The following is a 24,512-nucleotide window of genomic DNA, read 5'->3' as shown; positions in this document are numbered from 1 at the left end:
AGAATAGTTAGGGTTGGAAAGGACCTTAAGATCATCTAGTTCCAACCCCCCTGCCATGGGCACGGACACCTCACACTAAACCATGCCACCCAAGGCCTCATCCAACCTGGCCTTAAACACCATCAGGGATGGAGCATTCACAACTTCCCTGGGCAACCCATTCCAGTGCCTCACCACCCTCACAGTAAAGAATTTCTTCCTTATATCCAATCTAAACTTCCCCTGTTTCAGTTTGAACCCGTTACCCCTTGTCCTGTCACTACAGTCCCTGATGAAGAGTCCATCCCCAGCATCCTTGTAAGCCCCCTTCAGATACTGGAAGGCTGCTATGAGGTCTCTACGCAGCCTTCTCTTCTCCAGCCTGAACAGCCCCAACTTTCTGAGCTTGTCTTCACACAGGAGGCGCTCCAGTCCCCTGATCATCCTCGTGGTCCTCCTCTGGACTTGTTCCAACAGTTCCATGTCCTTTTTGTGTTGAGGACACCAGAACTGTACACAATACCCCAAGTGTGTATATATATATATATATATCTTTCTCCAGTGGTTTTATAAATTTCACTATGCAAATCTGCAAATTCAGATCTGATACTCCTAGGTGGATTGTACAACACATTGCAGCATGCGTCTTGCTCAGAATAGTAGAGAAAGTACTGTTGTTAGTCTTGCTTCTTATTTCAATGTGGGCAATCTGAAAATGAATGAAAGTTCTGGTTTTCTCTGGTGATGTATGAGAAACTAGCTTATGGTAGTCTTCATCAAGTCATTACTTAGTCTGTGTCTATATTTCTGGAAAACAAAAAGATTGAGAGGTCAAATATACTGAGAGGGCAGAATAACTGCTTCAAAAGCAGCCTTAAGGAGACTTGATGAACTAACATTGATATTAATACATCTCTAAGAATCACTATGATATTCTAAAGCATGAGATACGACTGAATCAGGTAGAATCTGCATCTTCCAGTCATTGATTCCTCCTACTCACTTTTTTCCCTAGCATCTCTGACTTTCATTGCTTATTCTGTGTTAAAGGTAAACCAGCAGCTTTGTTTTGTAGCTTAAAACAACATGGAAGATAAAGGTTCTAATTCTCAGTTTTGCACTGAGAAGCAGATGAATGCTAGAAAAAAAAAAAAGAAAGGGATTGCAAAAAGTAACAAGAAATTACAGAGAATTCATATGTTAAAATTTCAAGGCTATCTTGTAAGTATCTTCTAAAGCACAGTTTCTGTTGGCAAACAGATAGAGAAGGGAAAAAACCTGCAGGAATTTAAGATATGAATGATGCATATATTTAATGTCTATGTAAATGCTATTGCATGAGGAATCTAATTAATTAATACTAATTATAAAAATAGATTTCTGTTTTCATTAATTAATTAACAAGCATATAAATAACATTTCCATTTTGAGATAAATAGTTACTTAATATTGACATGATAACCTCTCTGCAAACTGAAGTTGTAAAATCAATACATATTACAACACCATGATTTTCACTAAACTCAGTTTATTTCACATTTTTATGGAATAATAATTAATTAAACTGTCTTTAAAATGCCCATATGAATCTACAAATGTTAAAATTTTAATATTTTATATATTTATAGAGAGAAATAGTACTAGATGGTACCTTCCACTGAGTTTTATAAAATAAAAACCCCAAGCCCTATTTAAAATTTGTTTCATAGATGACATTGCTATAACATCACATCCAATTAAACAGCTGAATTACAAAGGAGCAAACAATAAGACTATAAAAGAACAGTCTAATTGGGTTATAAATTTGCTTACAGGCTGATTGGCCTTCCCTTGCCTCATTCCCAACAATAAATTGGAAGGTGTGCTTTAAAAATCCACATACTTTCATAGTGATGAGTGTATACAATGAATCAACAAAGCTAAAACTATTCAGTTCAGCTTCTTCATCTGTTTCTTCATATGGATGTTAATAGATACATTATCTTAATGGCTCACCTAATCAACATAACGTGAATTTCTGATTTTGCCTGATGACAATCCATTCACGTCTTTTGTGAAACAATTATACTGTGGATGTCAGGGCAACATCTTTGATTTGAATTGCATATATGTGGCTTAAGAACATAAAACAAAATTGCAGTACATTATAATGAAAGCTGTAAAATATAGCAATCTAATTAAGGCAGCCTCCTATCTTAAAGTAAACAGCCCCAAAGTGGTACAAAACATAGGGGAAAGAGTGCTGCTTTACCTTCATGAGGAAACCTACCTCCATTTTTGCATTTGCAACAGGAAGGCTTGGGGAGTTATTTGTTCTCTTTCTACATCCCTATTGGTGCATGTACTCAAAAAGCTTGAGTGTGATTTGAGTGAGGAAAAATATTTACTATCTGTATTTCTGTGAAAATGTCACAAATAAAGGTTTTTCTTTAGAATCAAGAAAGCCATGGCTCTTGACTTTCATCAGTAGACCTGACAGTGTTTCACGAGGGATCTCAGGGTTCTTTTCCCCTAAGTGAAGCATAGAGAAGAGGTCACCAGGGAGGACAGAGGCAGAGGTCACCAGAGGCAGAAATAAAATTGAATTGAGGGCCCTGGTTCATTGTACTGCCTTTTATTTACTTGAAAACTCAGAAACCAGAGGATAAGACCTTGCACTTGGATTTCTATTCACTCTCTACCTCACCGACTGACGACAGTAACAGGCTTTACAAACTCTCTGTGTTGTGAATTTGGCTCTTTTGTCACCTGAATGGTGGATATTTTATGTTGCAGGCATGATAAGGCAGCTCTGTGAGAACAGGGATAAAAGAGGCTGGAGAAGAAATACTATCTTCTGTTAGCCAAGTGAGTATCAATGGAGCAACAAATCGGATGCCATGCAGTGACTTCTTTAGGTCTGAAACAGAAACAGACAATGTGAAGTGAAATCCAACTTTTCTGTCATGACCCATATTTGTTGACTTGTGGAATACCTCCTAGATACAATCCTCAGTAATTTCAGCTAGATTTAGGCTGAGCAGTTAGCAAGCATAACTACCTTTCCTGCAATCTTCATTCCCTAGCTACCGCTAAACTCCTGGAATAAGCTGCAGGTCTCCTACGGGAATCAAGGCAAGGGGGAAGGACCTCCCACTGCAGGGAGCTGTAGTGTTGGTGGAAGGCAGGGCTGATGGCAGGCACTTGGAAGCACTCCAAGGCCCTGTAATTTCTCAGGACTTATTTCTTAGTAGCTATCCTTCGCAGGAGGGAGATTCACCTGCAGTGCATGGTGCACCTGCTAGATGCTGTCTTTCCACACACTCCTTGTGAGTTAGAGAGAAGCTGTAGCAGGGCAGGGAGCTGTGTTGAACCTCTGTGTTTATGGCTCTTATTTCTGCAGCGTGCACAGGCTGTGCGTGACATCATACTTTGGCATGTGAGATCCTTCTGTCTCTAAAATAGCATATCAAAGAACATTTTGCATTTTTGGATGCCTAAATATAGGCTTCCAGGAGCATTTTAAATAGCCTGATATACACCTCCTGGCCTACAGCTGGTTTTCCTCAAGGGCACAGGTCTCTTGTAGGTTCTGTATAATGGCTGTAAGCCCTACGTTGATCTCTTGAAAGCTTTAGGATGTTTTCATCATCATTCAACATCCATATTTTGACACCAGAATTGTACTTTGTATTGCTGAGACACCATTTGCTTATTTGGATTTTACCTTCCTGTACCAACTATAATTATTTTTCAGTAGAGCCAAACAATTCAGTTCAAGCATGTGAACCTGCTTCTCTGAAGCTTGTTATAACAGCATTGGACCAGGGCTCTTATGCAATCACACCCCCACAGGGCACCATGTAGGTAAGAACTAAATGGTTTTGTGGGTGATCATGCATGTCCATCCTGACTTAACTAAAGCAGAGAGAATTTCTGGTTTCACAGACAGTGGTTATGAAGTCTGGAGGCTAATTGAATTCTTGATTTGTAAAGCAAAAGTATCTAAGAAAATCAGTCTATTTCCCTTTATATTCGATTCTTATATTTGTAGACATGAGTATTAAAAAATTTGTGACCAAATTTAATTGTAGAGTTTACCTGTGGGTTAACTTCTGTAAGTTACCTTCTCTTTCTTAATTGTGCTCTGTGGTTGGTTGCCTAATTTACATAGCAATCAATTTATTGGCTGCAGAAAACTGTCCAGCAGAAGACTAATCACTGGCAAGGGTTGCCTGGTTCACTTGGATTCTAAATAATGTATGCACCTGACTGCATAAGTAGCCTTGTCACATGTAAATCAGCATTGTGGCAGGAGATACAACCATTCTCCAAATGTTTGTGCAAACAAAAAGGAATCTGCAATTTGGAAATGGAAGCAGCAACACTTCTGCTGTGACTGCTTGACATTGGCCAGTTGCTGTGTTTTCTGCTTGTTCTAGATAGCTAATGCTTTTTCATAGGTTTGGGTTTCCTATGTGGTTTAGTTGTTTTGTTTTTTGTTGGGTTTGGGTTGGTTTTTGTTTCTTTTTCACTGCCTATCTTGTTTCATTTTTATTACCTTTTTCATATTATGCTTCTGACTGGCTGTTTGTCTTCCAGCTGTCTTATTTCAGTTTTGAAAATACTCTTGTACTATTTGATGGGTGCTAGAGAAGTGTTGTACCTAAGAAGAGCCACTGCAGAGCACTGTCTTTACATGTAACAATTCATTCTGCCTTCACAATATACTAGCATAAATTTTATTTCAGTAGACTTACTCCTGATTTATACTGGTGTAATTGAGAAAAGAATGTGAAATTGTAATACATCAAGATATAAATGCCCCAAACAGATATCTGGTCTGGGGAAAAAAAAAGCTTGGAATATTTGGAGGAGCTTGGGTTGGTTTCCTCAGTGTCTAGCCAAGGTTCAGTAGGATTTTGTGTATCAAGAACTATATTGTGTTTTCTGAAAGTTCATACACAAATTTTCGAGGTGGATTTCTGGCCCTCTGGAGTAGATGGTATTAGAATTAGCCAGAAATTGGGCAGCCAGCCCACAGCATAAATGTATACACAGGCACACAAATATGTTTATTATTGGTAATTCTCCTTTCAGACCAGAGTGTTAACTGTAACTAGCAGATTGTTCTAAGAAACTTTCAAGCAGGTACCCACTGCTGTATACTTTTCCAATCATACCTGGAAGAAGAGATTAGAGAAAATGAGATTTCTTTAAGAGCAAGTGTGTGCAGAGGAAGCCACAGAGAAAAACCAGCAGCCTCAGAATGATGCTGAAACATCTCAGATGTTATTTCTGCTTGTCTGGGAAAACAGCTCTCCTCATCTCCTCCGCTTGTCTAGTATACAGAAGGATGAGTCAATTTAAGTCACCTGTGGCCTGGCTAGGTTGAAACTGAGAGAAGGTATATCGGTTAGCTCAGCTAGGAGGTCACAGGCATTGCACTTTGGTGGAACTTAATGCCCATAGGTGCTCAGAGGGAAGTGAGTATTCATCACTTGAGACAACTGAGTGAAAGTCAGCTCCTCTGTTCTCTTGCAAACTGGAATAGAAAAGTAGTTTTCACGTAGTCCAGGCTGCTGCCAGACAAGAAATGGCAGCTGCCTCCAGCAAGCCATTTGGCTGCAATACCTCAGTTTTAGTGTTTTCTAATTTTGATACAGCAGTGGGGGTTAAATCATTGCCTGAGCCAGCTCTTTGGGCTTGCAGCCTGTTCAAACACACAATATAAACCAACCCAGAAAATTGAACTATAAAAGCATAGATTTGCTGGATAGATCTGTGTGTCAAAAAATGAGGAGTAATCCTGAGCAGATACTCACAAAATGAATTGTCTTTTTCTTCTGAAATTATATGATTTCAATACGATTGCTAGAGTAAAAGGTTTCCACTGAACTTTGAAACATCAGTGTTACAATATTTGTTTTTGATTTGGCATACTCCTTTTTGATCCGTTTTCCTACAGCTTCAATATATACACAAATCTGTCAGGAATAACGTTTCCTGTGCTATTCCTTTGCATTGCATTTTTTGCTCTGTCTTGAAGTATTCAAAATGCATTGCATCTAAAATCAATAACTTCTAATTGGGTACCAAATCCTGGGGAAAAGCTTGAAATTATCTATGAACTCCTCTCTTTCTGAAAAATAAAGGTTTGGGTTTTTTTCTCTAAATAAAAGACTTTGCAGTCTTTCCCTTTTCAGTTTCATTAGGGATTGAGATAATGAGCATTAGCTCATAAACCAATAGCAAATTTTACATAGGTACCAAATCCAAGGAAAAAGCTTGACGTTATCTGTGGACTTTTCTCTTCCCATGAAAAATAAAGGTGAGTCTTTGCAGTGTTTTCCTTTGCAATTGCATTAGGGATTAGGATAATGAGCACTAGCACTGTAGACTGTAAAATTGCATTAGTTTTGACTAGACATACAGCATGGAGAAACAAATTAATCAGCAAAGGGAATAATTGCTGAAGCCATGCACTGGAAATTCTCACTACTTCTTTTTCTTAATTAATTATAATAAACTAACAGTCTTATTTTTATTTAAATACATAATAAAAAAAAATTTAGTTTGTGGATCTGTGTTATACTCAAATGAGTCCAAGGACAGGATTTGGACTGCAGCTGACAGGTCTCTCTCAGCCTACCACTGCTGCTGCTTACAGGTATAAGTTATCTGCATGGAAGCTATTCAGGCTATACTTCAAACAGCACGGCTGAATTGGCAGGCATGTTGAGGGAAGTGTTATCATTGCTGGAGCCATACCACTTCCCTTTGCTTTCTGCACCTACTTTATGCTGAGATGAGCCCAGGAGCTTCACTGCTCTCTTGTGATAAGTGTGGTTCTTTCAGGAGACTCCAGGGGTGATAGTCCCATCTTTATTTTCTTTGTGGAGTGACATAATTAACAGAGCATACTCTTAAATAACTTCTAAAATGGAAAGGAGATTTAGCTTTTCTTTCTGAGGTTTTTATCTGTTCTAAACAAAATTCTGTTCACAGGGCTTCCAGGGCAGTTGCTTGACTTGAGTTCAGCTGTGTGAGAAGCTGTTAGATCTCTGCCCTCCCCTCTGCTGAACGCATTTGCCACTCAACAGCTTCTCAATAGACAATCCCCTGTGGTGCTCAGTCATGGAGAAGTACCAAGAGTAAATGAGCAGACAAGCAGCAGAAAGGAATGAAATAAATGTGCTTTGTCTCTGGAAAGTATTTAGCTGAGCAGTATTCTGAAAATAAGCTTTAGTATTGCTTAAAAGTCAGTATTTCCAAAAGGATTATTATTTCTCTATTATTCAAGCATTTTAACATACTCTACAGAAAATAACACAAATATTATCATAGAATCATAGAACGGTTTGGGTTGGAAGGGATCTTAAAGATCATCGAGTTCCAACTCCCCTCCCATGCACAGGCACACCTTCCACTAGACCAGGTTGCTGAAAGCCCCATCCAACTAGGACTTGAACACTTCCAGGGGTGGGGCATCCACAACTTCTCTGGACAGCCTGTTCCAGTGCTCACCACTCTCACAGTGAAGAATTTCTTCTCAATATCCATTTTAAATCTACCCTCTTTCAGCTTAAAGCCATTGCCCTTGTCCTACCACTACATGTAAAAAGTATACTTATCAACTCTCCCACAATCTAATGGGAAATTATCATTAAAGATTTGAAAAATAGTGAAAAGGGATATTCTTTTTCTTCCTGTTGAAGACAAGCATGAAGGCAAGAGATAGCAAGAATGTACTTCGTGCTGTAGGCGTTTTGAAATGGATTTTTGGAGTGACATTGGCATGAAAATTAAGACTTGTACATTTGTAACACTGGTCAGATAACTTTAAATCAAGTATATGTAACATGTATGTATGTAAATATTACTTAGTAAAAAATGTTTAGAGACACTTTTCCTAGAAGGTGTGAAATCAGTCAGGATTTGGACTTGTCCAGACTGCGCTATTACAATGATTATAGTAAAATTGTTTGTACTCAAAAGCTAATTTGCACTTTTAATCATGAGTTATCTCCAGTTACATATGCAACTACCAGTGTACATATGATGCAGTCTTATTTTAGGGCAATTTATTATTGTCGTGGTTTAAGCCCAGGCCGTAAATCAGAACCACGCAGTCTACTTCCCCCCCCCCCCCACTCCCCAGAGGGATGGGGAGGAGAATCGAAAGAATGTAACTCCCACGGGTTGAGATAAGAACAGTCCAGTAACTCAGGTATAACACAAATCACTACTGCTGCCACCAATAATAATAATGATAAGAGAAATAACAAGGGAAGAAAATATGATACCGCTCGCCGGAAAAGAGCCCGACCGAAAAGAGGACATGCCCTTCCGGGTAGCTCCCAGTTACATCCCCGGGCATGACGTGCTGTGGTATGGAATACCTCTTTGGCTAGTTTGGGTCAGGCGTCCTGTCCCTGCTTCCTCCCGGCCCCTCCTCCTCCCTGGCAGAGCATGAGACTCACAAAGTCCTTGGTCAGTCTAAACATCAGTGTTATCAGCTTTGTTCCGAGGCTGAAAGTCAAAAACACAGTGCTGCAACAGCTACTAAGAAGGAGAAAAACTGACTGCTACTGCTGAACCCAGGACAGTATCCACCCCTTATTCCATACCATTCACGTCATGCTCAGATCCCACATTTTCCATATACCCTCACTCTCATCTCAGTGCATTGTTATCTTAGTGCACGGACCAATTCCTATAAAGCTACTGAGTCCGTTCGGTTCATGATGTTGGGCTCCATCTCTTATAACAGTCTTTCAGAGCAGGAGAAGCTGTGTGCAGTGTTGGATCGTTGTCTGCTGATGCTGATCATTCCTTTACTGTAGAACTCATCCGGTTCTATCAAAGTTCATTCTCTGTTGGGATGATGGTCGGAGGGAAGTCAGGGCCAGTCGCTGGTGCCCTGCAGACTTCTAGTTGATGGCTATAGCAGGCAACAGCGTACAATTGAGTTCATTGTCTGTTTTCCCCTAAAATCAAATCCCCTTGAGGTACGCATCGGACTTCCCCATCTTCCTGCATTACCCACCAAGTATATCCAGGTCCCTGAGCAAAAGCAATCCCACGAGTGGGTTTGCCTTTACCTGAAGCAGGAATAACCCAGACTGTCTTCCCCAGCAAATTCTTCATGTGCACCACAGGAACTTTGTCCCCCTCTACAATATGTAAAAGTTCTGACTGGGCTGGGCCAGCCCTGTTGGCAGATCCTCTGGTGTTGACCAACCAGGTGGCCTTTGGTAAGTGTGTATCCCAATGCTTGAAAGTTCCCCCACCCATTGCTCTCAGTGTAGTTTTTAACAGCCCATTATACCGTTCGATTTTCCCAGAGGCTGGTGCATGGTAGGGGATGTGATATACCCACTCAATGCCATGCTCTTTGGCCCAAGTGTCTATAAGGTTATTCCGGAAATGAGTCCCATTGTCTGATTCAATTCTTTCTGGGGTGCCATGTCGCCACAAAATCTGGTTCTCAAGGCCCAGGATAGTGTTCCTGGCAGTGGCATGGGGCACAGCGTATGTTTCCAGCCATCCGGTGGTTGCTTCCACCATGGTAAGCACATGGCGCTTGCCTTGGCGGGTTGGTGGGAGTGTGATATAATCAATCTGCCAGGCCTCCCCATATTTGTACTTCAGCCATCGTCCTCCATACCAAAGAGGCTTTAACCGTTTGGCTTGTTTAATTGCAGCACATGTTTCACACTCATGAATAACCTGGGCAATAGTGTCCATTGTTAAGTCCACCCCTCGATCACGGGCCCATCTGTATGTTGCATCTCTGCCCTGATGGCCTGAAGTGTCATGGGCCCACCGAGCCAAAAATAATTCACCTTTATGTTGCCAATCTAAGTCCATCTGAGCCACTTCAATCTTAGCAGCTTTATCCACTTGTTGGTTGTTCTGGTGTTCCTCAGTGGCCCGACTCTTGGGTACATGGGCGTCTACATGGCGTACCTTCACCACCAGGTTCTGCACCCGGGCAACGATATCTTGCCACAGTGCAGCAGCCCAGATGGGTTTACCTCTGCGTTGCCAGTTGCTCTGCTTCCATTGCTGCAACCACCCCCACAGGGCATTTACCACCATCCATGAGTCAGTATAGAGATAAAGTACTGGCCACTTTTCTCGTTCAGCAATGTCCAGGGCCAGCTGGATGGCTTTCACCTCGGCAAACTGACTCGATTCACCCTCCCCTTCAGCAGTTTCTGCAACTTGTCGTTGAGGACTCCATACAGCTGCCTTCCATCTTCGATGCTTTCCCACAATACGGCAGGACCCATCAGTAAACAAGGCATACTGCTTTTCACTTTCTGACAGTTTATTATATGGTGGGGCCTCTTCAGCACGCATCACCTCCTCCTCTGGTGACATTCCAAAATCTTTGCCCTCTGGCCAGTCCATGATGACTTCTAGAATGCCTGGATGACTGGGATTTCCTATTCGAGCTCGTTGTGTAATTAGTGCAGCCCATTTACTCCATGTCGCATCGGTTGCATGATGTGTAGAGGAGACCCTGCCTTTGAACATCCAGCCCAGAACGGGCAACCGGGGTGCCAGGAGGAGCTGTGCTTCAGTGCCAATCACCTCCGAAGCAGCTCGAACCCCTTCATAGGCTGCCAGTATCTCTTTCTCAGTTGGGGTATAGCTGCCCTCAGATCCTTTGTATCCCCGACTCCAAAAGCCGAGGGGTCGACCTCGAGTCTCCCCTGGAGCTTTCTGCCACAGGCTCCAGGTAGGACCATTCTCCCCGGCTGCGGTGTACAGTACATTTTTTACATCTGGCCCGTTCCGGACTGGTCCAAGGGCTACTGCATGAACTATCTCACGTTTAATTTGCTCAAAGGCTTGTTGTTGCTCAGGGCCCCATTTAAAATCGTTCTTCTTCCGGGTCACATGATAGAGAGGGCTTACAATCGAACTGTAATTTGGGATGTGCATTCTCCAGAACCCCACAGCACCCAAGAAAGCTTGTGTTTCTTTCTTATTAGTTGGTGGAGACATTGCTGTTATTTTGTTGATCACATCTGTAGGGATCTGGCGACGTCCATCTTGCCATTTTATTCCCAAAAACTGAATCTCCTGTGCAGGTCCCTTGACCTTACTCCGTTTTATGGCAAAACCAGCTTTCAGCAGGATTTGGATTATTTTCCTCCCTTTCTCAAAGACTTCTTCCGCTGTATCACCCCACACAATAATGTCATCAATGTACTGCAGGTGTTCTGGAGCTTGCCCCTGTTCCAGTGCATTCTGGATCAGTCCATGGCAGATGGTAGGGCTGTGTTTCCACCCCTGGGGCAGTCGGTTCCAAGTGTACTGGACGCCCCTCCAAGTAAAAGCAAACTGTGGCCTACACTCTGCTGCCAAAGGAATTGAGAAGAATGCATTGGCAATATCAATCGTGGCATACCACTTGGCTGCCTTTGACTCCAGTTCATACTGAAGGTCTAGCATGTCCGGTACAGCAGCACTCAATGGTGGTGTGACTTCATTCAGGCCACGATAGTCTACTGTTAGTCTCCACTCTCCGTTAGACTTTCGCACTGGCCATATGGGGCTATTAAAGGGTGAGCGGGTCCTGCTGATCACTCCCTGACTCTCCAGACTACGGATCAGTTTATGGATGGGAATCAGGGAGTCTCGATTGGTGCGATACTGCCGTCGGTGCACTGTTGCGGTCGCGATTGGCACTTGTTGTTCTTCGACCTTCAGCAACCCCACAACAGAAGGATCCTCTGAGAGACCAGGATGACAGCACACCTCATTTAAGTGTTTCACTAATTCTTCTGGATTTTGCAGTTGTTCGGTGGTGAAATTCCAAAACACTGGAGGGGCCCACTGACCTAGATACTTGCCCATACTATCCCACACACCTTGCCACTCATGGCTGTCCAGCCTCGGGGAAAATCTCTCGGTCCCCCTAATTTGTCGTCTAACCCCAGACAAGACCCAAACCCGACTCTGCTTAACTCTTGAGATCAGACGTAATGGTTGTGAACAAAACACACTCTGTATGCGTGCCAACATGGTGACCCCCATCACAATCAGCAAACAGGTCTCAACAATATTAAAAGGCCACTCAAAAATTTCAAAACTCTCAAACGATGCTGTAAACGGTCTGGGAGGGGCACTGGGAGGGTAAAAGAATGTCTCCTTCATAGGTTGACCACCCAGGAAGGAGAAAAAAGATGTATAGTTGCTAAGCATTTGTATTATATACCTCCCAAAGTATAAAGGTGGTGACCACACTGGGAACACAAGCCAGATCAGTTTCATGATCAATCCTTCTATTGTATTACAAGTCATTGCCACAAAATACAACGAGACAACAACCTTAGCCCAAGCCCCACACTTGAAAAACACCAACACAGCAAATACCGGCTCTAAGTAACCTACGGCATATTGAGACTGTGAGATCAAAAACAACAACTTTGAGAGCCAATAAATCAGCATTGTGACGAGTGACTATTAATCCAAAACACTGAATGCTTATCACAAATACGATTAGACACACTCCGGTCAGATCTGTCGTTATCTCAACCCTTCGTGCCCCACGTTGGGCGCCAAAAAGAACTGTCGTGGTTTAAGCCCAGGCCGTAAATCAGAACCACGCAGTCTACTTCCCCCCCCCCCACACTCCCCAGAGGGATGGGGAGGAGAATCGAAAGAATGTAACTCCCACGGGTTGAGATAAGAACAGTCCAGTAACTCAGGTATAACACAAATCACTACTGCTGCCACCAATAATAATAATGATAAGAGAAATAACAAGGGAAGAAAATATGATACCGCTTGCCGGAAAAGAGCCCGACCGAAAAGAGGACGTGCCCTTCCGGGTAGCTCCCAGTTACATCCCCGGGCATGACGTGCTGTGGTATGGAATACCTCTTTGGCTAGTTTGGGTCAGGCGTCCTGTCCCTGCTTCCTCCCGGCCCCTCCTCCTCCCTGGCAGAGCATGAGACTCACAAAGTCCTTGGTCAGTCTAAACATCAGTGTTATCAGCTTTGTTCCGAGGCTGAAAGTCAAAAACACAGTGCTGCAACAGCTACTAAGAAGGAGAAAAACTGACTGCTACTGCTGAACCCAGGACAATTATTTAATTTGCAGCATCTGTGGAATTGAAGTTGCAATGGTTTGTTGATGAGCTTTGCTGAGAGAGAGGGTGCTCTGATTACTCAGATAAAACTCGAAGTTTTAAAGCTAAGTGTTAGCTGGATATTACTTTGTCATTTTCAGATTGAGCTGATATAGTTGAGTCTGAACCTGAACTTTAGCCTGTTCAATGTTTAATGCCTTGAAGATACCTTATTCCCAAAGGCTGTCTTTTGGCATGTGAGTAAACATTTTAGTCACTCAGGTGACTGTTAAAAAATTCAAGCTTTCTACTTTTGATTACCCACAGTGCTTGATGTAAGAAAACAAAGAAAATGCTGTTGATCATTGATATGCCATATAAATTGATACTGTTACATATTAAACATAGTAACTACATTTGACTCAGGAAAGGCAATAAGTAAACGTCTGCTATAATCTTTGGTTACTGAAGTGCTAGACTGCCTGTGCATTTGCATGAACTATTGATTTCACAGTTACAGAAAGCTTCTGGAGACAAACCGTTTTCTGCATATGTTTTTTCTCACGACTCCCAACAGCAGTGGCTTGAAGAGAAGAATTCAGTCATGCAACATAATATTTAACTCAATAAGGCAATACAAGAGAAGGAAGATTCTGGCAAATATCTGGTATGTGACTCTTGTTTTATCTCTAGGTTCAACAGAGTGTTCTCTTCATTGGAAGGGGTGATCAGGACTCACCAGTTAGCCTGGATGAATGTTTCCTTGCTTGCCGCTGCTACTGGTTCCAGTACGCAGACAGGTGAGATTTGTGGAGAGGCTTTAGTGGGCTTTTGGTGAACTGGATCTTAATGGACAAGATGGTCTGCGTATCTATTACACCATTTTAATAGAAATATTCATTCTTACAGGAGATACTCTTTGTAAAACATTGATCAAAATGATTTGTACCTGGGTGTTTTCTGTTTCATGATTTCGTGTGCATGCAGTCTATAGGTACTACCTAAGTTTGTGGAAAAACCGTCTTATTTTGGCTAAATATAATTTCAATCATACTGAGACCCTTAGTGTTTAAATCTAAAAAAAAAAAAAAAAAAACAAACAAAAAAACCCCTAACAAAACACAAAACCAACTCCAAACCAAATTCCACAGATGTTTTTAAAAGTATTTCTGCCCACAATACGTTTTTTATAGCTAAATCCTTCTTAGATGTCAAAACCTTTACACGCAGATGTAATTACTCTGTCTCTGCAAAGGCCTCACACACTTTAATTTCTTTTTTTTGGAGGCTTTCCAGTGTTGTCTGAAGAGAAATATGATTTTTCTATGGTTTTGTTAGCATTCTTACAGGCTATTGTGAAACTGTAATAAATAAAAAAATAAATGTCAGTCTGGCTGTTGTTCACATTTGCCATATGCAGGATGACATATAGTCCCAGCTCATACTGCTTTTTAATGAGAGCTGAAGGTAGCTCCTACCTTGAGGGAAGTTCTACTCCAGGGCAATACTAAAACACTGTTGTATATCTGTGCTGAAAGCTGTTTACTCATTTTCAATTCTGATAAGGAAGCGTGCCCAACTAAGTAGAATAAGACAGATAACTATACTGGGGAAGATTTTAAACTGGATATTTAGGAAGTGGCTTAGGGCATTGGGTGGCTAAGCTCCCTTACCAGAGCTACTATGGTTCTCAGGGTATTGCACACACCACCACACATGAAGCAGAGAGCACCTTATCTGCTTGACATAACTTTAGTTTCCCTATGGAATACGAAAATGAAGGATCTATTTCCAAGGACACTTCAGCATTTTTCTCTTAAAATACTCCAGAACAGAGGACTGATATGTAACAGCAGTGGAAAAAGAGCTAGTAGTTATGTGGCTTGCTTCTGGAGTTTTTAAGGCTGGATGACTTCAATTTTGATTGAATTTGGTTGAATTTTGGTTGAATTCAACTAGGAGTAAGGGCAGTTCTTAGATTTTGATCAGGATTGTAGGAGACTGTTCACTGCAATAGCCTTAGCGGTCTTCACTACTATGGCTTTAAGTGTTGGTTTTGGAGTAGGTTTTTATTTTGTAATTTTTTTTAAAAAAGGAACATTTTTATTCCTTATACTCCTGTTACTAGAAAACTTATTTTGTATCTAAAATCCTGTTTTTACAAAGCTTTCATGAGAACACTGTTCGGTCTGGAGAAGAGAAGGCTGAGTGGAGACCTCATAACAGTCTTCCAGTATCTGAAGAGGGCCTATAAGGATGCTGGGGAGGTACTCTTCATTAGGGACTGTAGTGATAAGAAAAGGGGTAACGGGTTCAAAGTTAAACAGGGGAAGTTCAGGATAGATATAAGGAAGAAGTTCTTTAATGTGAAGGTGGTGAGTAACTGGAGTGGGTTGCCCAGGGAAGTTGTGAATGCTCCCCTGGCGGTGTTCAAGGCCAGGTTGGAGAGAGCCTTGGGTGACATGGTTTAGTGTGAGATGTCTCTGCCCATGGCAGGGGAGTTGGAACTAGATAATCTTAAGGTCCTTTCCAACCCTAACTATTCTATGATTCTATAGTGTGTTTAAGTATTACACGTTTAATGAAATCCCCCCAAAATACTGTGAATACTGAGATGGCATATGTATTATTTTTTCAGTTGTCAATAGAACATGTCTATTATTCAAGGTAAAAGTATTAAAGAAAGTATCCATTTTGCTTGACATTTTTCACTTTGGTGAAGCACAAAAATAGTCCTAAGCAAGAAAACAAAGAAAACATTTTTGTTGTTACTATTTCCTTTAAAAAACTCACCCACTCCCCCAAGAAAAGAAAAACAAACCCCAAACCATTCTTTCCCCGCCAACTCTAAAATGTATACCTGTAATCTTTGCTTTCTTTCATTACAAAAATAAATACAGGGCATAAAAGGAGCAGAAATAGAAATGAAAGATATCTTTTTAGTTTGGATAAGGTACAAGTAAAAGATGCAGATAAATTTTTAAACATTGGAAGAACCAATTCTACACTTAATTAAATAATTAATATTTTGTATAGAGACTTTCATGAAAAAATTAAAATCAAAACTTTTCATATGCCAGTATATGAAACATTTATGATTCTGAGGAACTCTAGTGCTACAGAGAAATTTTAATTCTAGAAGTCAAAATACAATGTGTAATCTGCTGCATCATACCCACATTTCTCCTGTAGCATAGTCCAGTGCAAAATTAGAAAACTGTGTTTGTTATGAGGTTTTGATTCCTATTTTTATTGACGTATTTTATTTTAATTATGTGAAGCTGTACATTGCAGCTCACATGGTGTTTGAAATTAAATAAGATGTTCTGGTTTTGCCAACACGAGCATGCTGTCTTTCAAGAGATCTGTTTTATTGGTGATTAACAACATGCTATTTCTTTAATGATGAAAATAAATTTCAGATTTAGATCTAGTTTTATTTTAGTCAGAATATGGTAGTGCGGATAGCTGTCAGTCCGCCAACAGTCATCTTCAAATAAAAGTGCTTCAAATCCTCCATATTGTGTACCTCCATATATCTTAACTCTCGGTCAGAAATATTCAAGAATTTCAAAAGACTCCGCCTGCAATGTCATTCAAAATCACAGTTCCCAGACACCTGGGGTCAAAGCAATTACTTACCACCAGTAACTGCAGTGACATACTTGTTTCCAATGTGCAGGTGCAACACCAACAGGGCTATTTAATCTAGTGATTCTACCATCTTCATGCAGGAGTCTGCATTTTCAAAAGTCAACTTAGTAGAGTGAGTCACTGCGAGGCAAATGCAGTCAGTACTTCTGTTATTCATGTTTGATGAAAAATTCCTTATTAATTCTATAGGTTGCCTATACCATTGTCTTAATCACCATGTTACAGTCTTTCTTTTGGCTGCACCAATTAGCTAAGTTAAATTACATTCTTTGTAAAAGCTGTTTGTGTCACCTTCGATAGGCATTGCAGCAGCTTCCTGTACCAACCCACCATTTGCTGCATGTTAGGGTAGGAGTCTTCTAGTTGAGGCATAGTTGAATGATTTCTGTCTTCGAATGTAATACTTTTGAATGTATTTCTAAAGCTCTATCTACATACTGAAATCTAGCTAAGTACATTTCATTTTTCGTTTGTCCTTTGTTTTGGTACTGTCCCTACTCACCCCCTCCTCACCCCCCCTTTATTCTTGACAGCAAGGTAACTAAACCAAGACCTTCTGTAGCCCATTTTTGTGGGCAGACCACTCTCTAACAAAGTATAGTTCAGGTTGCTGCAAAACTTTAGTAATGCTTTTTGAGGAGTTTGTGGGAATTTGACATATTCATCTAGGGAAAAGCAGGAGTAGCCCTTTATTTAGATCTTCACACATTTTTCCATCCCTTGTACTTCCCTTGGCTGCATACTGGGGCCTGTAGGGGAACAATACGATAGCATGGGGAAATCAATGCTGGTTTGAATAGCTTTAGTAGTGGCTATTACAGAATTTATTTGGGATGATAAAAACTGGCATATATACCTCAGGTGCTATTTCCCAGATTTTCTAACCTTCCTGGAAAAGAAAAATAAAAAGCTTGCGAACAAACTAACAGAATACAGAGAAAGGTAAACTTTGAATAATTGTTTCTTAGTTTTTTCCTGTTTTGCCTAATATTTTGAAGTCACTTTCCAGACTGTCCAGTGGATAATCAATGTTTCATAAGCTAAAAATTACGTTGTGCTTTTATAACTTTTATAGTAACAATGAAAAATTTAAATAAATTCTTGATAATGTTTTAACTGTGCATTTGTGGAATAATAGGTATGAACCTGGTAGCTGTTTGGGGGATTAAAGAATTACTGAAGTAATTAGTCTAAGCTGTAAATATCTGTGTGATACCTGTTTTAATTTGAATCCATGTGATTTCTCTTTTGAACAAATCTAACTTCATGTGACTAAGTGACAAAGACCCAAGACAGCCAGAATGAATTGGGTTTCTAAAATTTATATGAAAAAACAACAGCTCAGTAAAAATGGTCAAATTGCTAAACCAGAAGTAAATTAATAGGAATCTTTAAGGTTTTTAACCTAAAAAGGTTAAATAAATCCAGTCATATAATGCTGAGCTAGATTCTATGTTTCTTCACAGTTCTTGACTTTGCTGGTGTATAGGGAAAATTTATCAGTTGCCTGAAAGGATGAATGTTCCCTTTTCTTAGTACCATTATGTAAGGTAGAAGGTGTCCCTGCTCATGACAAGGGGTTGGAACCAGATGATCTTTAAGATCCCTTCCAAACCACACCATTCTATGATTCTATGAGGGCTGAAAGACTGGAATGTAGATAGCCTCGGGTGCATGTCACGTGTAACATCTGCTTTGCTGTCAAGGACAGTAAAACAGCTCTGAAATAAAATGTTTGTCTTTGTGCTTGAGTGTGGCCAAGAAGGAGTACAAATATCATCAGACAAGAATTAGGTAGAAAACAAATTCACTGCATGCAGTTGGATGACATTACATTTCTTCGAAATCCTTTGAGGCTGTGTTAAAACAATTAGTATTAGTCATGTTAATTCAAATATCTTTTTTTCCACTGCCTCTAGAGCTGGGGGAGATAGGGAGGGAAGTGCTGAAAGAAATAGGTCAGGCTGTTCTTTTGCTAACGGCTAGACTGAAATACTTCTGTAAAATAATTGCAGGGATGTATTTGTGTCATTGCACCATTTGCCTTGCTGCATGGCACTGGGGACAGATATACGTCCATCCTGACAAGATTCCTGCTATTATCAACACTTCTTTTCCCATATATTCTTCAGCAAACATGATTAATTTCTGTCACTAAGGATGCTTTTCTTGGTTTTATTTAATGCTTGTGAATCTTTTTTATTTTCTGTCTTTAGGACAGTGCTAATACTATATTAGGATCATCAAGCTGAAATCCAAAGCAGTCTAAAATGATATTAAACTGAGTTCAGTCTCCACAAACCTTTTGTGACCTTTCTTATACAGTCATTCATATCCAAGCAGCAAATTTATACAAATATTGTTTGGTCATGCTACATGCAAAAAAGGAGTGAAAAATGAGTGAAATTACTGGTAAAGAAAAAAGAGATAAAACAGTGAGTCAGTTATCTGATCAACATATCACAAAACTAGATTAAGGGTTTAGATGCTAAGATGATGTTGCTAATAGATGCTAACCTCTTCAGTGTCATGCAAATCTTGGAAGCATGTTAATTTTCACTAAAATAAATATAGAAGGAATCATGTAAATCTGATTTTTGGGGGTTTGGGGTTTTTTTGTAGGTTTCGTTTTGTTTTTAATTTGCATGATCAATTATAATATCAAAGTATTTTTATGGAATACCTAAAGGGTTTTAAAAGTATGTTTGTCAGGTGTGCCTGATTTAATTACATTTTGTGAATAAAATTTTGTTCACATACAGTACAAAATGCAACAAGGTATTTTAGTGCCTGCTCTCATCATGCAACATGCCTTCTGCTTCTCTGGCTGCTGCTTTTGCTTTCTGCTTCAAACTGCCCTTGCAAACTAACCTACAGCTATTCTTCCTGGGCCACTGTAAAACAGGCAGACACAGCCACAATTAACCACGATCAACTGCCTCCCTCTGAAATTCTTGGGCTGTGTTAGTCCTTTGTCTAGCTATTGCGTTTTCATTTAAAAGTAGGTTCTTTTAATTATGTAATAGCAGTTAATGGTTGTACCTGATGATTTTACAGGTCTTTTCCAACACAAATGACTGTACAATTCCAGGATTCTATGATTTTTTGAATGGGACTTAATCTCTGGCATAAATAGAGCAGTCTTGACAGCATTTGTGGCAAGATAATGTATGGATCAATATAAATGAAAAAAAAATCACATGCTGCATATATAAATGTAGGTATCTAACTTTTATGCTTTCAACTGTCATAGGTATTACCTAACAGTAAGAAAATTAACAAAAAAAAAGGCAATTTTTTTTTTCACAACTGATAATAAAAGTATTGCTTTTATATCCTGCGCAGCTCTCAAAATTGCATCTTTATCTTTTCTAAGAAGCAGACTGATTATGGCTGTGCCTAAGATGCAGCTATTGTGAAAGTGAACCAGCTATATGTACTCTTTCCTGTGTCATACTTACAATTTATAGCCTCTGTTATTTGAAGTTTACACCAGATTCCGGATTGAGGCTTCTCATCCTAAACATCCACAGGTCAACATATTCTGAAGCGATCTTTTGGAACAATATCTAGAACTTTTCCTGAGGGGGAAAAAAAAAAAAAAAGCTGATAATACCTGACATTTACATTTGTTTCATGTTTCTGATCACTTTCTTGAGATTAAAAATTACCTTTAATTTGACTTTTTTCTTGTTTCATTCTCTGATTGGCTAGACATGAGACAAGACTCGTTCCTAAAGCACTGGAGCAGAAAGGTGTTTGGAAAAAGTTCAGCAATTTTGTTGGGCAGCGCCTTCAGGTAATTGCTTTTCCCAAAAGATGCACTGTTAAGAGTACAACTGGCTGCTTCTCTGTAAAAGGCTCGGAAAGGCAAACATCATAAGAGGAATGAGAAAAGGAGGCCTACTTTCCTTCCAGCAAAATTCTGAATTCATCTCATGAATTTTTCTCAGTTGGGTGACATTAAGAGTTTCCTAGCCTTGCATGTTCTTCAGTTCTTTTTTTTCCTTATTGCTCATGCTGTGATTCACAACTACTCCTTCTTTTCTTCTCTCTTACTCAGTCTCAATGGACAATAAAATGTTTAGTGTAGCTTTGGGGAAAAAAATCTTATCTGGAAGCAAGAATCCTCATAATTTATGACAACTGTCAAAACTTCAGGCACAGTGGTTTTAAAAGTCTTTGCTGATGAAAGCTCCCACTTACAGTAAGGTCTGACCTGTGTGAGTGGTACAGTGCATTTTTGAGCTTTGCTTCCATGCCTGGGGGGTACTGCAAATCAGAGGCTTCTGAGTATAGGAAGGCATGATGACTTGTGCCGAGGGACTCAGCTTGCACCATTTATGGATAAATTCTGGCTTACTGCAAAATGTTAAACCTCATAAAATTCCAAACAAAAAATATTTTTGTGATGTCAGTTGACATATTAAGAAACTGAACACTTTCTTTGAACAATTTTTTTTTTATTTATTTTATAAGAACTTACTTTTGCACGTTTTGTGGCTGTTGTAGGGTTTGGGTAGAACACATAACTAGGTATCTGTGGTCAAAGCTAGATGTGTTCATCTTATATCAACGGGATGATGGGAAGAGGGTGAGGGCCATGCCTCATTGCTTTACTCTGTAATTCCTCACTTTGCTGAGCCGCTCACTTTGTAGTGGAATGACTGGATCACTGCAGCCATGGGTATTTAGAACTGGGAGGTAGAGAAGAAGATTGTCTGTATTTCATGATGCTTCTTTGTCATAAATAAATTTAAGTGGGTGAGGAAAAGTACTTTGTTTTTTGATAGATATTTCTTCTTGTTACACTTCCAGTGGGGATGTGTTGCTAGTATAATGATGGACTGTGCTTCAAGCCTGTCAGTGAACAGACATGCAGGGAATTCACTCAGTTTTATTTTTAAAACTGAAACTCTGTTTTTCTTGTCTTCAAATATTTCATGATTACAGTCGGCAGCCCCTAGGAATTCTGGAATTAGGAATGGATACTTTCACAGCTTTGGTGCAGTTCTAGTTGCTATTTCCCTAAGTATTCTGTACTAAGCAGTTTGTACTATTTTTAGTGTAATGCATTTTTCTGAGATGGCCTTCAGATCTAATCTGGAAAGCTTCCTTTTAATGTGACATTGGAAAGAAGTTACTGTACTGGTGGTCCTGGTACAGGTGGCTACAATTTCTCTGCTCCTATTTATGTTCCAATGCATGGCTAAATTCCACAGTTTTTAAATGCAGTCTGTAAAGTAAATTTGGTTTTTATTTCAGAAGCCATTTAAGGTGAAAGGCACATACAGTGAATTATATATCACACCTTAAAATATTCACTTTGAAAGCTGCCTGACTTCATGTTTGGATGTAAATGACAAGGGTAAAAAAACTCCAACAAAACAGTATTGTGTCCCACTGAAGAACGACTCAGGACTTTCACTGAGAGTCGTAAGATAGCCATGAATTTCCCCACCTGTTTTATCTATTGGGCCTTAAACAAAAGAGGACATATTTTTAGTTCAATTCTTACAAGAACTTCATGGTTAGAGAATTCACCTGGAATTTAGGATTCAAATCATAAAATCTGACATGTGCTTGAGGGGACTTGAAGACTGGGTCATGTCTTTCACTACAGTGTCCTAAATTCCAAGTAATGGGACACTTAATGGTTGGCATTCTCCCAACATCTGCTGCTGAAGCCTTTATAGGTCACATGAAAAAAATTGCATATTTATTTTAGAGTGAAAATAGAATGGGTGTTTTGGTGGAAAGCTTATGTGGGAAGCTTATTCAGTAGTGGGGGGAGAGTTTGCTTCTGTTTTATGTTTCAGTTAATTTAAAATATTTCAATAGAAAACATAGTAAAGGCAACTGATGAGATGGGGGAATCCATCTCGATCCCTGGAATAGTCTGTAGCGGTGTGACTGGGCTTGAATGTTGGAAAAATAACCCGTCAGTAAAGAGAAAGATTTAAAAGTAACTCAGATCTGTGGAAATTTCTTTAGCCACTAGGGCATTATGCCAGAGAATAACCCACAGCAACCAAATAGGTTCGCGTATCTTGAGTAGTGACACTTTCCTGAACTGGCATCTTTCTTTGATGTTAAAAATGCTCTGTGCATACATAAAATATTTCATGATAGCCATAAGGAATCATAGTTTTTTAAATCATTTTGATTTAGTGCAAAATTATTGATCCCAAGCTAGGAAATAAGAATAGAGCTATGTTTCCTTTTTTCCTTTACTTCCTCCTTCCATGTTGTTGAAAATATTTTGAGCTGGACAAACAGCTGCACTGAGACCCTAATGGCTGAATGCACAAAGCAGCCTCATCCAGGCCCACAAGTTGTCAGGAGAAGATAGGATGAGTTCCAGACACTGAAGCTCTTATAAGTGTCAAACTCCTGAAAAGTGATTTCAGTGCCTGATCCTGCTGCATATGAAGTGACGCTTTAATTTGCAATTGAATGACAAAGTCCTCAAGTCATCCTTATCTCTCGAGTAATTGAAGTAAGACTGCAGTGTAGAAACTCATTATGATTATTCTGTGTCATTTTGCAACTTTGGAAAGGAATTTTTACCATTACATTGCTTTCTGGCATATTTTTATTAGCACTGAGCTGCAAAATGAGACTTACACCTAGATTATATGCTTGTATTTACAGATGAAATTGAAGATTAAAAAGAGAATGCATATTGCATCTATGCTATTTCTTCAGAGCCTCTCTGTCATTGATCTTTACACTTTCAGTTTCTTTCAACCTCTGGTGAGAAAATAAAATATAATCATTGTTTGTAAGTGTTATTTGTTGCTGTCCGTACTAGAGCAAGAGAAGGTTTTATAGTTATTTTATGAATGGAGATTGATCTAATGAAGTAATTAGAGTAAGTTAAGATAAAATCCAAGATCAGAAACTTCAAAATGGGGGACAAAATATTTTCTACTGTCTGATGTGCTTCTTTCTGTTTCCTGGAGCTGGAGAATGGTGATTTTTGGAGCACTTTCTGCCCTGTTAGAACTTGAAAGCAAAGCTGGAAGCCTTTCAAGAGATGGTTTTCTCTCTTTTGGAAGTTTGCAGAAGGGGCACTGGCCACTGAGTCTTTAATTTGTAAAAAGTAGATTAAGAACTAGCTGGCAGCTGTTGCAAAATTATCTGCATATGCAGTGGGCTAGATCCACTGATAGTCTATGAGTACTTTATTTCCCTTTGCCTAACAGAGGGAGCATTGCTCTTTTTTTCCCTACAGTGTCTGAGAAAGTAAGACATACCAGCATGTTCTCTGCATTATTTATGATGCCATTTAACAAGTTACCTTAGGGATATAGCACACAGAGAAATAAGACTCCCAAGGAATGAGGAGAAAGGTGCAAAAGCATCAGGGCCAGGAGGGTTCTGAGGTCTTTTTTCTGCAACGGAGGTATAATGGTGATGCTCCATGTCTCATCAAGTCAAGATGCTCCTCAAGTCTCATTCTGTGGTTGTATGCATCAAAGCATGAGTTTAAATAAGAACCTGTTGGCAGCGGAAGCACATGAACCACTGTGAGTCTCTGGATAGTGAGCTGCAAAACAAGTGGAACAGATCCCAAGCTGAGCTCCATAGCTCTGGGATGGAAAAAAAGCATAAAATGGCTCTAAGCTGACTTCTTCTTTTTATTGTCCTATCTGTTGCACAAAATGTTTATCCTGGCCTCAGTTCTGAGGTTGCTGAATCCCAAATATATGCCAGGTGAGTCCTCTTTCCCTTTGTTGGAATTCTTCCTTGTGGGAAAAACAATAGTAAGTCTTGTCTTTAGTTATAGTGATAAATTATGTACAGG

Source organism: Psittacula echo, assembly GCF_963264785.1.
Source record: "Psittacula echo genome assembly, chromosome: 2".
In the NCBI taxonomy this organism is placed as follows: domain Eukaryota; kingdom Metazoa; phylum Chordata; class Aves; order Psittaciformes; family Psittacidae; genus Psittacula; species Psittacula echo.
Note: the sequence above shows the minus strand (reverse complement) of the source record.